This window comes from Macrosteles quadrilineatus, unplaced genomic scaffold, assembly GCF_028750875.1.
Source record: "Macrosteles quadrilineatus isolate MER2022 unplaced genomic scaffold, UCM_ALF_1.0 Scaffold_5__1_contigs__length_97177068, whole genome shotgun sequence".
Taxonomy (NCBI): domain Eukaryota; kingdom Metazoa; phylum Arthropoda; class Insecta; order Hemiptera; family Cicadellidae; genus Macrosteles; species Macrosteles quadrilineatus.
Window position 1 is genome coordinate 99,768 of NW_026542598.1, and position 10,219 is coordinate 109,986.

The 10,219-nt window shown below is 36.1% G+C and overlaps 1 long non-coding RNA gene across 1 annotated transcript; it reads right to left on the reverse strand.

Annotated features, from left to right (window-relative positions):
* Window positions 1-214: 214 nt before the first annotated feature.
* Window positions 215-6,357, reverse strand: LOC128993821 (uncharacterized). Its single transcript, XR_008490829.1, has 3 exons — window positions 6,249-6,357; window positions 2,639-2,740; window positions 215-361 (listed from the first exon to the last, which is right to left on the reverse strand). It is a non-coding gene; the product is annotated as an uncharacterized LOC128993821 (long non-coding RNA).
* Between the last annotated feature and the right edge of the window lie 3,862 nt (window positions 6,358-10,219).

Sequence of the window (10,219 nt, forward strand, 5' to 3'; positions counted from 1 at the left end):
TCGCATATTCTAAATATCATTTTATCTTTATGTATAGTTATCTGAGACATGTACGAACAAGAACAATAAAAAATATATCTAAAAAAAGAATATTTGATCTATAAAACTGTCAAAATAGTTAGAAGATCGAAATAAAATATATAATCATTTTTACATGTTTTCTTTACAAATTACAGAGAAGTTTGCTGGTAAGAATTTTAACAAAATTAACTGCTCTAGATAAATATAAGGTTTATTGGTAAAGTATAAAAACAGTACATAACAATAAAAGGCAACATATAATAATAACTATAGCTGCCCTGTACAGCGGCCAACCTTCTCCATAATATTTTTGTCTAAAGCTGGGGCTACATCTTTCTTCCTGAAACAAACATTTTAATCTTGGTAAAGAAAGTCATAATTTTAAAATACTCGGGGGTACCAAATTATGCGGGTTGGTGTAGTTGGTAGTTTCAAATAAAAAGGTCTTATTTTACAATAAATTATCATAGGTACCCTTAACTAAAAGTTTTTAACTGGTTTATTCCGCCTACAAACGTGCGACACAAACTCGATCTTTGAGGGGCTTTCATTGCTTGTTAAAGACACATGTTAACCTCTTGCCACATTACCAAGAGTTATTCTTCTTGCTAGAAGAATAACTCTTGGTAATGTAACAAAAGGTAGTTATCTTCCTGAGGAGGATCTAATTGGGAAGCTACAGGCTTTTATCGGACGCCTGAACTTGTAACTTCAAGAAAACAACTGTATGGGGTGCGCAAAAATTTGATTTTTGGATGAAGTGCTTTATGGTCTTGGCCTGCCCCTGTTAACAGAATAACAGGATCAGCAACAGGTAAATTAAACCTTTTATACTTTGTCTATATTTCCCTGATCAAGTTAGTGCAAAGAAGTTTTTGTTGAATAATAGTTGTAAAGGCTTTAATTTCCTGAATTGAAATAAGTACCTGGGGACCGAGCCAGTAGTTTATTTTGATTGTAAAAGCAATAAACAGGAATGGATGCTTTAGAAGAATTTGAAATTTATAAAACAATCAAAGTTCAAGCTAACACATTATTAAACAACAAAAACAGTTTACAGTCTAACGCTCTAAATAGCTGTACAAAGTCCAACGCCCAAACATCTTCCGCATCGCAGTCATGACCTTCATCTGCAACCAGGGCCTGATTACCCGTTAGGCTAATTAGGCTGGAGCCTAGGGCGCCAGTCAGTTTAGGGGGGCGCCAGACAGCTAAGACTTAAAGTTGGGACCGGGGACGTAAAGGCCCCATCTAAAGGCCCTAATAAAATTGTTTAAGGCCTAGGTGATTAACAGAGTTAATTTAGAAAGTACGTAGCCCTACCTATATTATTGTTTGGTTTTTTGATATTTTAGGTTAGGTCTACTTTTGATTTAATACAATCATATGTTTAATAAAATGTCAAATAAATACATTATTTTAAATCAAAAGTTTTACATTCCTTGAACAACCGATTTGTTACTATTTTAAACCTCGTTCGCAATAATGCATCACGACACGGACTGGCGGCCGTCATGGCATTTGTTTAACATTGAACATAAGGTGAAAAATTGCAGGTTGTCCGTTGCCGGCGTCCCTGGGATGGCCGGCATTTTCCACCCTAGCCTATGTTCAAGGTTAAAAAAATTCTGTGACGGCCGCCCGTCCATGCCGTGCCGCCCTAGTGCGAACGAAGCTTTATAAGGTCGTACTGTTAACTTATTTTAAACAAAGTCTGTACCTTCTGTATCTATACTCAACCAGAATTAATAGTGCCTATGACTATAACATATTGTGTAGCTCTTAAATTTAAAATATTATCTCAAAGTCAAGATTTGAAGTTTTAAAAGTTTCTAATCAAACCATGCATTATATTCATGATCAGTTTTCTTTTGATTTTAAAAATCAAATGAATAGTAGTATAATGCCTTTGGTCATTTTTAATTTTTGAAATTTTGAAAGTGGTGGCAGAGAGGGCTAGTGGTAGAGAGAGGGGGGGGGGGGGGCGAAAAAAACGTCAGCCTACTGGCGACTAGACTCTTAATCAGGCCCTGTCTGCAACTGTGCGCACGTTGTTGGACATTGTAAGTTTTTGTCAGTAAGCCTACTCGTTTTTGTTCATAAAACGTCTATGACTGTAAATAGTATATGTCCGTGTTTCGCATTTAAACTCTTGATGACCCTTTCGAAGTTACAGTGTTAAATGTTCTTGTACAAGATCTCATGATGAGGACTTAGGTCCTTAAAACCCGTAATCCATAAGGACTATACAGGATCACTCTGGCAGTACTGAGGTAATTTTATACCTTTTATAGTTGGTTCAGTGATCTAGAGACAAAACAACTCAAATATATGAAAATGAATATTATTTTATTGATATATTTTAACGTAAACAGTAGGGCAATTACAATGTTGGTCATAATTGTTTTTATACAGTACATTTGGTGGCTTTTGTTCATAAATTCGGACTACTTAACAACTGTTTGGATTAGGCAGTATAGTACATCTTCCCGTTGCGAAGCACGGGCACAGCAGCTAGTAAATTATTAAGTGATTTAATAAATAACTCTATATATAATTTACAATAAACTATACATTCAAAAACCTGGCTGTTTAACGGATGATATGCCAGACATACACTTATCTCATTAGGTGCCCTTCCTTAAGTTCTTTTACGGAGTACAGCGGCCTATAATTAGTATTCCTTTCAGCGCCTTCTGAAGGAGGGTGCATCCATCTCCTGCAAATGAGTAGGCAGTTATACATTTTAATAGTAGAACGAGGATAGCTATTCTAGGTACGTTTGAGACGACAGCAGGAAAAGTCTATATTTTGTGCTCTTCTGGTATAGTACTCCTGCACCCAGTGGCGGATCCAGAGGGGGGGGGGCAACCGCTCCCCCTTGGGCATATACATATATTTTTGACTGCATGTAATACAGTAGTGCATACAAATTGCGTAAAATAATTTGTCACACTAACTTAGGACAATGAAATGGTATAAAACTGCCATTTTTGGAGACTTAGTTTAAACAAATTTTTGGGGTGGGAGGGGGTACCCCCGAACCTCTCAGACACCCTGGTTCCCCCCCCCTTGTGACTGTTCTAGATCCACCACTGCCTGCACCTCATCTTTTCTAGGGTCAGGATATCAAGCACTACGCCGTAAGTACCCTTAAGCTACATTTCCATTCCTACAAGTCGCAGGCACAAGTCGAGGCACATGTCGAGACCATGACGAGGCACATGTCGCACGTAGTTTGTCATGCCGTTTCCATTCCAGGCACAAGTCCCGTGACTACAACTGGCAGACAAGGTAGTGTTCTCTTTTATTGTGATGTGGTGAGGTTCGGTGGCTGATTTTGATTAGGCCTATATTGTGTTCTACAAATCACCATGGATGACAAAACAGCTTCTGCTTTTTTTATTTATGGCTGGTGCATACAATCATTGACTATATAACAGTCAATGATACAATGAACTTAGAAGAAAAAAAAGAAAACTACCTAGATAGTGGATAAGAAGTTTTTTTTTTTGCTAAAAGAGCATTGGAAGGCGCATTAATCAATTGATGAGAGATTTGCGCGTACAAAGTGGCTTCGAAAATTTCCTCCAACGGACTCAACGAAATTTGAGGTTATGATTACCTGTCATTTATGAGCATGCGGTAGTTTGGAGGACCTGCGCATGCGCGAGTTGCAGGCACATGTGCCCGGCCGTTTCCATTCCAACTGGGCACATGTGCCCGCGACTCAGGCTCATGTTTTGTTGCGCAGTTGGCGGGCACAAATTTGTGCCGCAACTTGAGCCAGGATGTTTCCATTCCTACAAATTCGGAGATTTGTACCGGCACAAATTTGTAGGAATGGAAACGTAGCTTAAGATCCTTTAAGATTGGCCGGCAATGATCCAAATGCCGAACAGCTGTAATAATCCTAAAGGTTCTGGACAGCATCTTTGTATCATATGCAAATAATAATGTTTTCCCATTCAGATTAAGGCAGGATTTTGTATAGGTTAGGCCTAACTTATTACCCTTAACCTCATTGATGGGTAGGGCAGTCAAATTCGAAACAAAAATTAAAAGCCGAGTAGGCTAAGTTTAAATGGGATGATTTCATTAGCTTAGTGTAGCCTAATGTTTTTAATATCATTAAATAAAAATGTCTTAAAATATTATTAGACTAGCCTAGGCTATTCGTGGGGTTACAGCTCTTTTGCTTGATGCATTGAAATGGATTTGATGAAGTAGAACTACATATTACAACAAGTACTAACTTACCCCTGATCTATTTAACTGTACAACTATAAGTTAGTTTTTATTTATTTTAACGTCTGTGATAGAGCCTATATATTTGATAGGCTATGCATAAAAAATGTGACTGTGATAATATATCGCTATTGATCAAGTAGCCTACATACCGTGAGTTAATGTGTCTCGGACGAGGTCTATAGTAGGCTAATCAGTGATTAGATTATTCAACGACCAATAAAATGGGCCTACTTAATTACTTGATGTCTTTAAGATGGACATGTTATTTTGTTTTAAGTATTAGTATCAACTAAGTTAAGGCTTTTCTGCAATAGAACAAATACTTGTAGACTTTAAGATGGCTAAGTTATTTTGTTAGTGACAAACATAAATGTTTTGTTGGCCGTTTCCATGGCGGTAAGTAGGTTAGTTGCGCATTTGCTACCTACAAAATCCGGGTCCTGTAGGGTGGGTTATAATGCGGTAAACTAAGGTTAGTTGCGCATTGACGCCTTGAACAATAGATCTCTTGAATTTGTAAAGAGCAATGAAGCGTAGGCCTACGAAAAAGCCAGTCTACCGAAATAGGCAAATCATTATGAATTTAATATGTAACATGTAACCTTGTAAGTTATAGCCATCCACCTGTCACGTGAAGCCACAATATTCAAAGAAAAATCACTACTCCAGCTGCTGAGAGTATCAAATATGTAGGCTATAGGCTAGGCATGTTATAAAATGCTAAAAACTCAAATGGTAAACTAAAACTGTCATACGATAAACTTTATACTTTGTCAGCATTAAAAAAAAATCTAATATATAAAATTCTCGTGTCACAGTGTTTGTCTGCAAACTCCTCCGGAACGACTTCACCGATCGTTATGAAATTTGGTGTGTAAATTCTGTAGGTATGCGAATCGGACGTAAACTATTTCCCGTTTCGAAATTCTTAAAAGGGCTCCGCCCCAGTGGCTCTGGAGTTTCCCATGTTAACCTTATGAGAAATGGAATTAATGAATCTTAACAGCTGTTTCAATTAAACAAGTTGGTTCTGTTCTATGATGTTCAATAGCATTAAAGTTACAAGGATTACCAACAGGGTGCAGCACTATTATTTCTTTTACATTTATGACAACAGCTAATTTGCAACCAAAAGGTGAGTGAGCGTAGCGAACGAACTTCAACCTGGAGGCGAGTTAGCGTAGCGAACGAGCTAACCTGAAGGCAAGTGAGCGCAGCGAACGAGCTCCAACCTAAAGGTGAGTGAGCGTAGCGAACGAGCTCCAACCCAAAGATGAGTGAGCGTAGCGAACGAACTTCAACCAGGACGTGATTGAGCGATGCGAACGAGATCATCTTGAAAATTAAACGTAACGGTAAGTTTTACTTTCTTTCCATCGGTATGTCTTAGGGGAATCCTATAACTTAGGCGATACGAAGTTCGCCGGGTCAGCTAGTATATATATATATAAAACAAAACTAGTGCACCTGTTGCTCGAAATCGATCAATAGTCTAGTACCGGAAGTTATATTAAAACTAATAGTCATAATTTTCTATGAGTTTAAAAACCCAACTAAGAGCGTATAGTATGCAACTAATGGATAGACTATTTGATGTATCGATTCATTCGGTTAGGTTAACTTTACTAACCAAACTTATATTGAATGAAATAATCGATTTACCGATCGATGTATTTATTCAAATTATAGTGTAGGACGTAAGCTAATGTGCAGTTTAATTTTATAATAGATATATTTTAAATATCGATTATTAATCAATATTTTAAATTTGATAGTTATTAGCAAAGCCCAGGAAACTGTTACCCCAATTTATTTTATAGGCTACCAGAAGCTAATTTGAATTTGCTTGAAAAGTTAATATTCTAACTTAATGACCATGTCCATGTCAATAAGTTAAACCTTTCAATTTTGTGATGACAAAAATGGTTCTTTAAAATGTAGTAGTTGTAACTTAGGCCTAAATTGAAAATACATACCTAAAATATAAATTTGTATGACAATAATGACAATTTATTGAAATTGACAAACGATAAATTCTCAAACCTCCAACCCAACCTCAAACTTACTAGAGCACTACTAGATTTGATAGATAGGGCAGAGCTAGCTAGAACCGTCGTAAAGTTAGCGGCTCTTTTCATCGGCGCTTTTTTGGTTTGTAATAGATGTGGGTTGGTACTCCTGCGGACGCCACAAACGTGTTTTGCAGGGATGTCGGAAACACAATTCAATGACAATACGGTGCGAAATGATGTTTTTATATTTATATAATGTCAATTATACATTGATAAAACGTGTATACAAGTTAAAACTAATTAATTGACGTATTTTAAAAGGCATATTTGAGACCGTAGTGTACATTATACCATAGACATAAAGAATTAAATATAGACTGTCAGCCGTGCTGTGGTTACCATGGTTACCATAGGTTCCGGCCATCGATATATAACATCGATGGTTCCGGCGCACACCGCTGTAGTTTACGTAGCGCCTAAGCCGTAAATACATGGCGCTCCAAGCGGTGTGCGCCAGAAGCTATGGTAACCGCAGCACAGCTGACGGTCTATATTTAATTCTTTTTGTCTATGATTATACGTAGCAATGGCTTAACATAACGCGATCAATTAAAACTCCGAACATAAAAAGTGCATAATATTTTTTCCCAAGCCCATCACATCAACTTTGAGCTATTCTAATGGTAATATACAATGTGTAGAATACTCAGTATAAATATGATTGAGGCAGTCCAGTGAATTACGAAGCTATAAGGCAAAATGTATATGGTTGATAGTAACTCGTATCAGGAAAAAGTGCACAATCTTTTTCCTAAGCCCATCACATCAACTTTGAGGTATTCTAATGGTAATGTACAATGTGTAGAATACTCAGTATGAGTATGATTGCGGCAGTCCAGTAAATTACGAAGTTATATGGCAAAATGTATATGGTTGATAGGAACTCCCATCAGGAAAAGTGCATAATCTTTTTCCTAAGCCCCAGATGGTTTTTTATCTTTATGTTTTTCCAATTTGTTTTGCTTACGTTTATAGTTTATGGTTGTGTAAATAGATTATTTTCATACACGATATGTTTATAAAGTAAATAAAATAGCTTATTTTAATTTTTATCTTTTTGAAAAAGCAGTTTCATGTTGTTTCCCTTTCGTTAAAGTTACCTCTCCTCAGATTATACCTACCTCAGATTTATCCACAGATAATTGACTTGATTGCCTCAATCATATTCATAAATATTATATACTACGATGTATTTTACAATTGGAATAGCTCAAAGTTGTTGTGATGGGCATAGAAAAAATATAATGCATTCTTATTTGTAGCAAGTTGATGTGTTACCATCATCGATGTATAATAACTCTACTGGATAGCGCGCTAGGTGGTGGAAAAACGGTCCGTGCCCACCAGTCGAATTGGTGGGATACCGAGGCGGACGGGCCGAATGGACCTCTCTGTTTTACACAAACATACATTCACTCAACCTGCTCTGCTACACTTATTTGTTAACATAAAAATTTCAAATTGATATATTATTTTTCTGGAAAAACCAGTGCTCAATACTATGTAGTTAGTTTTTACACTAACATATTTTTTATAATTTATTTAGGCAAATTAAAAAAGATGATTGTATTTTTACACCATTAAAAACATGAAATATGTAGTAAGTGAGGAACTTTTTTATTTTTTGGTCAGGAAAAAAATTCCTGCGGCAAAGTTTTAGATCAAAGTATGAATTTTATTTTTTATTTGAAGCTTTTTTTGATACGGAGCCTGCTTGTATCATTTTTAAGCGATTACAAATAGGCATAAAATCGCTTGGCGCAGCATTGGCGCTAGGAGCTCGGCCGGCTCAGCATCGGTTTACGGGATCTAGAAACTGAGTTTCTAGCATTTCATTATCATTATATTACATCAAATATGTTATTACATTACGAAGAATGGTAACTTAATTTACAGGCTTATTTTTATGCATTTTAATGCTTACCGGTAAGTCTATAGTTAGCAAAATTCTTTGAATCAAAGAATAAATGTTGGATTTCACAGTAGTATTTAATACCTAAGAAAATATTTTGTTATTATTTTACTTCAGTGAGAATAATGAATATATTTGAGATATTGGCATTAAATATCATACATTCATTTTATTTAGCAACATAATATTATTTCCAAACACGTTAATCACAGTATGACAAAGAAACATACTGTATTATAATATAAACAAAATATATATTCTTAAATGATGCACAGTCTCTCAATAATAATTGGGCTTCACCGAAGCAAATGATGACATGCATATGTGATCAAATAATTATTGTGATATACTTTGCTCTGGTTAATGTTCAAATATAAATAAATCTAACTCTTTTATATCACCACTACATTTCTTATGATATTTACTTTTGACACATAGTCTATAAAGTGTGAGCAAGTACGTAGATTAATTATATCTGCTTATAAAACCTCCTTAAGTTCATTACAATCAATTATCCTCGGAATATTTCCACAAAACTAACATAGCAATACACGGCGAGAGCAGGCGCGACGCTCGCCACTAGGGTGACTCATGCCTTTATCCCCACTCCTCGCGTACAGAGCGAGGCAGCGACGGACCGTTTTTCGAGCCCTACTTCAACCTGAGCGCGCAATCCAGGGAGTTATTATACATCGATGGTTACCATTGCATCACCACTAGAATACCTCAAAGTTGATGTGATGGGCTTAGGAAAAAGATTGTGCACTTTTCCTGATGCGAGTTCCTATCAACCATATACATTTTGCCATATTACTTCGTAATTTACTAGACTGCCGCAATCATACTCATAATGATTATTCTACACATTGTATATTACCATTATAATACCTCAAAGTTGATGTGATGGGCTTAGGAAAAAGATTGTGCACTTTTCCTGATGCGAGTTCCTATCAACTATATACATTTTGCCATATAACTTTGTAATTTACTGGACTGCCGCAATCATACTCATGATTATTCTACACATTGTATATTACCATTAGAATACCTCAAAGTTGATGTGATGGGCTCAGGAAAAAGATTGTGGACTTTTCCTGATGCGAGTTCCTATCAACCATATACATTTTGCCATATAACTTCGTAATTTACAGGACTGCCGCAATCATATTTATACTGAGTATTCTACACATTGTACATTACCATTAGAATACCTCAAAGTTGATGTGATGGGCTTAGGAAAAAGATTGTGCACTTTTCCTGATGCGAGTTCCTATCAACTATATACATTTTGCCATATAACTTCGTAATTTACTGGACTGCCTCAATCATATTTATACTGAGTATTCTACACATTGTACATTACCATTAGAATACCTCAAAGTTGATGTGATGGGTTTAGGAAAAAGATTGTGCACTTTTCCTGATGCGAGTTCCTATCAACTATATACATTTTGCCATATAACTTCGTAATTTACAGGACTGCCTCAATCATACTCATGATTATTCTACACATTGTATATTACCATTAGAATACCTCAAAGTTGATGTGATGGGCTCAGGAAAAAGATTGTGGACTTTTCCTGATGCGAGTTCCTATCAACCATATACATTTTGCCATATAACTTCGTAATTTACAGGACTGCCGCAATCATATTTATACTGAGTATTCTACACATTGTACATTACCATTAGAATACCTCAAAGTTGATGTGATGGGCTTAGGAAAAAGATTGTGCACTTTTCCTGATGCGAGTTCCTATCAACTATATACATTTTGCCATATAACTTCGTAATTTACTGGACTGCCTCAATCATATTTATACTGAGTATTCTACACATTGTACATTACCATTAGAATACCTCAAAGTTGATGTGATGGGTTTAGGAAAAAGATTGTGCACTTTTCCTGATGCGAGTTCCTATCAACTATATACATTTTGCCATATAACTTCGTAATTTACAG